The 7,758-nt window shown below is 53.0% G+C and overlaps 1 pseudogene; it reads left to right on the top strand.

Moving 5' to 3' along the window:
- Window positions 1-5,966: 5,966 nt before the first annotated feature.
- Window positions 5,967-7,719, top strand: LOC111816026 (annotated as a pseudogene).
- The last annotated feature ends 39 nt before the right edge of the window (window positions 7,720-7,758 follow it).

Below are 7,758 nucleotides of genomic sequence, written 5' to 3'. Positions count from 1 at the left end.
TATCTCCCCAGCCCTGATGAGATTGTCTCGCCAGAGGAAGAAGCCCTCCACCCTCAGGGGCCAGGCATCCTCACCCCCATCCTCACCTCCCCTGCTCTGCCTGAGGAAACCAGTCCCATGGACACAGTAAAGACTTCTCCATGCGGTTGCCAACCAAGACTGTGGATGACCCCCACTGCCCACCTTTGCCTCAAGGCCTGCGCCCCGCTTCACACCTCAGAAGGCTCCGAGATGCTTAAGAATATTTGTAACAATACAAAAGCTTCTAGTAACAAACAAGGTACAATTAATCATGTCTGTAATCCAACTGAAAATTACCAGGTTTGCAAAGAAACAGAAAAAGACAAACTATAATAAAGAGAAAAGGAAAAAAATTGGTTAACCAAAAAAAAGAGAAAACTCCAAGAGGGAAGGGGTATGGCCTGATCCACAAGGAGGTCCACATACTCCCAAAAAGCTTCTTGAGTTTTCTGATCCTCATCAGCAGGGTCTGGGGAACAGACCTGGGCATGGACTTCAAGATAATGGTGCAAGAAACATCGCCCCGGGTCAGGCGGAAAGCCTCGGTGGGCCCAGTAGGAGTGATCTGGCTTCCACGGCGCACTCATGGAGCTTTAAGGGGTGCACGTAGCTCACTGGTGGATGGGTGCAAGATGGACCCAAAGGTGGCTCACTCTAAGGGACCTCGAGACGTCTGATACGCCTTGGTTTACGGCTGAAGAGGGGTTCGAGGGCTCAGATGCCCACGAGAGGTGTCTAGGTGACAGCACAGTAGGAGCCCAGGGTGCCAGGGGCCACATGGCAGCCCTCAGCTGCCAGAGGCCAGGCCAGCGATGGGCAGCAGCAGTGACCAGGAGGGTCACTGACAGGCTGACCTGCAGCGCTGGCCTACTAATCTCGGGCTGCCCAGCAGTGGACTAGTAAGAGGCCGACTAAATTTTTGCTGGATTTGTAAAAGTAGAAGAGTATCAGGGCAAATGAGCAGAAGCCTACCTCAAACAGCCCCTCAGTCAGTTCCCATTCTGGAGCCAGTTTGCAGGCCCAGAGCCCCTGGAATAGAGGGGAGACAGGGCGTCTACGAGGAGGGACCCTGGCATGCCACCCAAAGCTTACATTAGTTGTCTTCCTGCCATTTTTCCCCAAAGGGCCTCTGGCCTGCTACCAAGGTAGTCAGACACTGACTGGGGAAAGGGAGGCAATTTCAGCAACTACGGAACACTGGTTCTGCACTAGTGCTGATTCCGGGAGATCTAAACCGGCCTTGCGGCTTGCCAGGAAGAGTAGGAGCCTGTGGGGTCTTGGTCAGTGGAGCGTTAGCCAAGGTCCAGCTCACAGAGGGCCAGCAGATCCTCTCTGAACCCATCCTGTAGCCATTCCCCTGTCTGAAACACACAGTTGGGGCAGATGCCCTCAGGACTCGGCAGGACCCCCAGATTGGCTCCCTACCTACCTGGGGGAGTGGGGCTGTTACGGTGGGAAAGTCCAAATGGAAGCCCTTAGAGTTGCCCCTGCCCGAGAAAACAGTACATAAAAAGTGTCACATTCCTGGGGGCTTACAGAGATGAGCACCACCATCTGGGTCGCCGCCACATCCCCATCTAACGTGCCTATCTGGCCTGTGCAGAGCACAGATGGGTTTAGGCGATGACAGTGGGTTACTGTAAGCTTAAGCAAGTGGTGCTGCAGCTGCTGCGCCAGACGTGGTTTCCTTGCCTGAGCAGATGAACGCACCTCCTGGCCCTGGTGTGCAGCTGCTGACTCGGAGAATGCCTTCTTCTCCACGTCAGTCTGCAGGGCCCATCAGAAGCGATTTGCTTTCAGCTGGCAAGGCCAGCAGGACCTTCTCGGTCCTCCCTCAGGGTTCTCTCAGTTCTCCAGCTCTGGGTCACAACTCAGTCCACAGGGATCTGGATGGCCTTTCTCTCCCACAGGGTGCCACGCTGGTGCCTTCCACTGAGGACATCGTGCTGATAGGGCAGGAGGCTGCAGCAGCTCTGGAGTTCCTAGGGAGGCGCTTGCTTATCAAAGGATCTGAATTTTACTTTTTCAAACTAAAACGAGACCATAAGTGCATGCTGGGAAAGAGAAGGCATGCGGCAGGTGTGGGGCCACAGGTGTCTGGGCAACTTCCTCTAGTGATTTACTTGTGTGCTCTGGACCTGGCCCAATCGCACATGTACCACTTCCATTCATGGTAGACTATTGATGTGCATGTCCAACCTTGTGATTCAGTGGGTCAGATAACACCCCGCTCGCGATGGGCCAGGGGCAGGCACTAATAAATTAAACTAAAGTCCAGGGTCTTTTTTACCTCAGTGAACTTTCCAAGAGGCCAGTGGTGTGGGGCATGTAGAGAGCTCCAGCCTGAGGCGAAGGCTGTTGGTGCACCTGGCTTCCCCTACACCAGGAACGAGGCACAGCGCCTAGTGAGCCTGTCTGGATTTTGGAGGCATGCACTCCTCACCCAGGTGTCTTATTCTGGTCATTTACAGAATGACTCCGAAAGCTGCTAGTTTTGAGTGGGGCTCATAATAAGAGACAGCTCTGCAGCAGGCCCAGGCTGCAGCGCTGGCTGCTCTACCACCAGGGCCATGTGATCCAGCGCATCCCTCTTAGCTTTTTCTCATTGCTGAGATAAAATACCCAACACCCAAAGTTCAAGGAGCAAAGGCTTACTTGGCTCACAGCTTGCAGAAGCACCAGTCCATTGCCAGCTGGCTCCAAGGCAAGGTGGCCTGGCAGAGGGGCGACACTGGGGATAAACAGTCCTCAGCAAGAAGGCAGGCGAGAACACACTCGCCTTTCTCTGTTTCTTGTGTTTTATACAGAGCGTCTGCCCTAGGGCAGTGTGGCACTCACACCCTTAATCCGAGCCAGATGCATGCCAAACCAATAGGTGGGCTAATTTAGTAATCATGCACCCTTAATCTAGCATCACACACCGTAGATCCAACCCCCTCTGAAAAGCCTCCCCATGACTGCATGACGCTTTTGGGTCCTTTGGGGACGATATCCAGTGGTACTTGAAGTGGCGGTGGCAGGTAGAGACGCTGCTTAGGCCACATGGGTGCATCCCAATGGAGGCCTTTAGCATTTTGGAGCACGGCTCTGCCACCTCCTGTAGACAGCTACTCTTAGCCTGCTACTGGGTCTTAGTAGGAACTGAACACTGGACAATGGCCACCAGTTGTGACCTGAGTTGCCTGTCGTGAGCTGGGTGTTGTCTGACCCACTGAGTCATAGGTTGGACCTGCACAGCAATAGCTCCCATTACATGGAAGTGGTACATACGTGCTCGAGCCAGCGCAGGTCCCAAGCACACAAGTAAATCACAAGAGGAAGTTGCCCAGGTGCCCACGGCCCCTACGCCTCGCATATTGCCTTAGGTCTCCCAGAATGTACTTCTGGTCTCATGGGGTGCACCGGATGATCAGTGCCAGAGGAGGAGCAGGCGAGGGCCTGGTTTACCACAAGTGTACAGCTGCAGCGTTACAGCCCCTTTTCAGGACATCACTGAAAGACGGTGGTGAAGGGACATTGTCACAGTGGGCCGAACTTCAGGCTGTGCACCAGGTTACACATTTTCTTGGAAGTAAAACTTGGTCAGATGTGGGGCTAGGTGCTGACTCATGGGCTGCGGTCGATGGTCTGGCCAGATAGTCAGGGGCTTGGCAGGAACATGACAGCAGAGCTGGTGACAAAAACAGCTGGGGAAGAGGCACGCGGACAGGCCATTCCATATGGGCAAGAGACGGGAAATATTTGTAAGCCATTTAGATGCCCACCAAGAAGTGAGCTCAGCAGAAAGGACTTTAATTGTCAGGTGGATAGAGGACTTACTCTCTAGATAGACATCAACTTCATTCCTCGCTAACCCGTCGCTGCCCGATGGGCCCACAAGCACAGTAGCCACAGTGGCAGGGATGGAGGTTATGCCTGGGCACAGAAACACGGGCTCCCACTCACCAAGGCTGGCCTGGCTACAGCCACTGCTGAATGCCCAGTCTGCCATCCGCAGGGACCAGCACTGAGTCCCCAGTATGACACCATTCCTTGCGGTGATCAGCCTGTGACGTGGGGCAGGTTGATTGTATTGGCCCACTTCCATCATGTGCTTTGTCCTCACTGGCATAGACACGTATCCTGAATATGGATCTGCCTTCCGTATGCAAAATGCTTCTGCCAAAACCACCATCCAAGGACTTACAGATTGCCTCCTCTCTACCATCATGGAATTCCACACAGCATTGCTGCTGACCAAGGAACATGCTTCACAGCCGAAAAGCTAGGCCGTGGGCCGTGGAACTCACTGGTCTTACCATGTTCCTCACCATCTAGAAACAGCTTTGTTCATAGAACGGTCGAACGGCCTTTGGAAGGTGCAATTATAGCACCAGATAGGAGGCAACCCTTGCAGGGCTGCAACCAGGCTCGCCAGATGTGTGTGTCCTGAGTCAGCATCCACCACGTGGTACTGTGACTCCCATAGCCAGCAGTCAGAGGGTGAAATGGAAACCCTCACTGTCACTCTGAGGGGTCCACTACCAAAATTTCTGCTTCCTGTGCCTGTGGCTCTATGCTCTGCTGGCCTGGAAGTCTTAGTTACAGAGATACAGAGAGGGTAGGCTTCTACGAGGAGGCACGGACAGGTTCTCCACAGAGCTAAGACTTCTCCTGGCCATTTTGGGCTCCTCAAACCCCTCGGTGAGCAGGCCTATGAGGGAGTTGCCACGTAGCAGGGTTAACTGATTGATCCAGACTAACAAGAGGAAGCTGGCTGAGCGCTTCACAATGGAGGAGAGAAAGAATACATCTGGAGCGCGGGAGACCCTTGGATGGTTTCCTCGTGGTACTGTGCCCTATGAATAAGGTCAGTGGGAAACTGAAACACACCAATGCAGGCCAATGGCAAATGGCCCAGAACCTTCAAACTGAAGGGTGGGTCACCCCACCCAGGAGTGAACCAAGACCTGCCGAGATGCTGCAAGAAGGCCAAGAAAATACAAGATGGGCAGCGGAAGAAGGCTGCTCTAAATACCAGTTAAGACCACAGGACCAGTTAGAGAAACAAGACTTGTAATCATTGCCCTCCTGTTTTGTTAACCTGCACCTGGATGTATACACACATATTACGCAGACATCTTTTTTCATCTTTGTAGCTTATTACAGATTGAGTTAATATCAGTATTTAAGTGTTGTTAAATCTATGTTATAATAGAGTTATGAACTATAAGGGAAGAATAAGAAAGCAAACTTGGCCTCCTACTCTGGGGAGGGAACTAGTGCATCTCCAATTGTGTCAAGGACAGCTGTGTCACCTTGGGCAGCTAGGAGCTGGGCTTGTGTTTGGAGCGTGGGTGTGGTTCAAGGAGACGTGTCCCAACAAGGGCTGGAGTATGACAGTCATTGTGACGCACCCCTGTCATGGAGTAAGAACCACCTTGCACATCAGTAAAGCCCAGTGTGGGTCACTCGGTGGATGACCAACCCATAGGCTGGTAGCCCAAATGGAATGAAAAGAAAAGAAGGAAGCATACTGTTTGTGAAGCACTCCGGCCGCTCCAAGAAGGCACACTCCCTGCTGTTGCAACCTTCGGACGTCCGTCTCCACATCTCCCAGTTTTCTCAGGCTCCCAGCTCAGACTGGCTCCAGCAACCCTCCAGGGAGCTTCCAGGCTTTCGGTCTGGGGCCTGACTACACTCCTGGTCCCTCCTGTTCTTTGCGCTCAGCACGCCACCGCCACTGTGGGCTCTCCCACCTCCACCCCCAGAAGCCTGTCTGCATAGCTGGACGGATTTCTCCCAGTGCTTCTGTTCCCCTAGAGACCCTTGCTGACACAAGTAGTGTCCTCTGTGCTCACATGGGACCCGCTACTCTCCATTTGGGTCATCTACTTGTCGTGGGAACTAGCACAGGTTTTGGACTTGAATTCCAGCTGTGTCAGGCACAAGGTCTGGAGCTCTCCATGGAGCCCTTGACTACTCTTGAGTCTCAGTTTTTCATCTACAAAGTGTAAGTAATTTACCACAAGCAAAGGGGACGTGAGAACTAAGGGGACCCTGACTGAACCCTCCGGCTCCCCCTGCTCTAGCTCCTTGCTTTGACCAGCAATTTGAGCTAAGCTGCACATCCCAGGAACTGAGCTACGGATAACACTTCTGATGTGGTTGCCATGGGAACAGTTCCTAGGTCGCTCTTCAGGAACCTGGAGGCAGTGCAGCCTGCTTGAACCCACCGGGCTCTTGTGCAGCCTGCATGGTGCCCATGGGGGGCTGTTTGGCCATCTGACGGCCAGACTTCCTCTCTCGGAGATGCAAAAGAAACCGCTCCCTACGTGTGACTCCTGTGAAGAGTGGAGAAGCTCACTTGCTGTTCTCAGGCCACTGGCCACCTTCCCCACACCTCAGGCCACCCTGCTTCTGTCCTCCACAAATACTGGGAAAACCTGTGTCCCAGGAGGCAGGCCGGAAGCCAGCTCCCTTGTCTCTGCCCAACTAACTACCCGGTGAATCAGCCCTCTCACAAAATTCACTGTCTCAGGGATCTGCATCTTCCACAGCAGGCAAAATGGGCCCGGCCTGGTAACGACATTAATCAATCCTAGATGCTCATCTTGTCAATCTAAAGTTGTCCAAGCGGAGATATATCCTCATCCATGTAGGCTAGACGCACTCCCTGGCTGTCCTGTGCACACGTGAACTTGCCTGCTGGCTTTGCTGTCACCTCCTTGGAGTTGTGAGCCCTGTTGATGGTGTGTAGGTTTCACTTCGTTAAGTGTCTGCAAAATGATTACCCTGTCCTTCAACCCCACTACAAACAGCCTCTGCAGAATCAATGGAAAGAAGAGAACAACGTGAATTTGGTTTTGCAGACTCAAAACTTCTTCTCAGAAGGAAGGAGCATGTTTGCTTGTTTTGAGTAAAATGAGAAACCAAGCACAGCACTCCTAGGACCTCGTGCGGGACGACACCCAGAGGTAGGGTCTGTGCTACAACTTGTTAGCAAGAAGCTTTGGACTGGGAGAGAAGGTGACAGGCTCGTCGGGTGGATGGAAGACAGCTACGGAGGCTGGTGTGGCCCATACACAGCGGTACTCAGAGAGCACGCGTTTCTCTCCCTGGTAATGCAGTCAGTGCTGCCTTAGACCCAAAGAAAATTGGCGGGCTGGCTTTCGCCGCCCGGGAGCCTTTCGGCCCAGTCGTTCGCACGTTCCCTCTCGGTGCCCGCCCGGTCCCCGCCCCTCCGCGTCCCGGCACTACGCTCAGTTCGGAGCCCGGCGCGCCGAGCGTTCGGACGTGCCCCGCTACGAGCTGGCTTTGATTCTGAAAGCCATGCAGCGGCGAGAGACTGCTGCTGCTTTGAAACGTACAGTAGAAGCCTTGATGGATAAAGGAGCCATAGTACGAAAGTTGGAAAACTTGGGTGAGCGAGCACTTCCTTATAAGATGTCTGCCCACAGTCAGCAGCACTGGAGAGGCGGATATTTCTTGGTGGATTTTTATGCACCAACTACAACAGTGCAGAGCATAATGGAGCACTTGTCTCGGGACATTGATGTGATTAGACCAAATATTGTGAAACACCCTCTAACCCAAGAAGTAAAGGAGTGTGAAGGCATTATTCCAGTACCACTTGAAGAAAAATTATATGCCCCAAAGAAAAGGAAGTAGGAAGGACCACAGGTGTGTTAGCCTTTGGTTGACTCCTCTTACACCAAAGGAGCTGGGATGACTAGATACAAATGAGGCCTTTCTCAG

The sequence above is a fragment of the Octodon degus genome, unplaced genomic scaffold (assembly GCF_000260255.1).
Source record: "Octodon degus isolate 3935 unplaced genomic scaffold, OctDeg1.0 scaffold00025, whole genome shotgun sequence".
NCBI classification, from domain to species: Eukaryota; Metazoa; Chordata; class Mammalia; order Rodentia; family Octodontidae; genus Octodon; species Octodon degus.
This window is presented reverse-complemented; position numbering and strand designations above follow the sequence as displayed.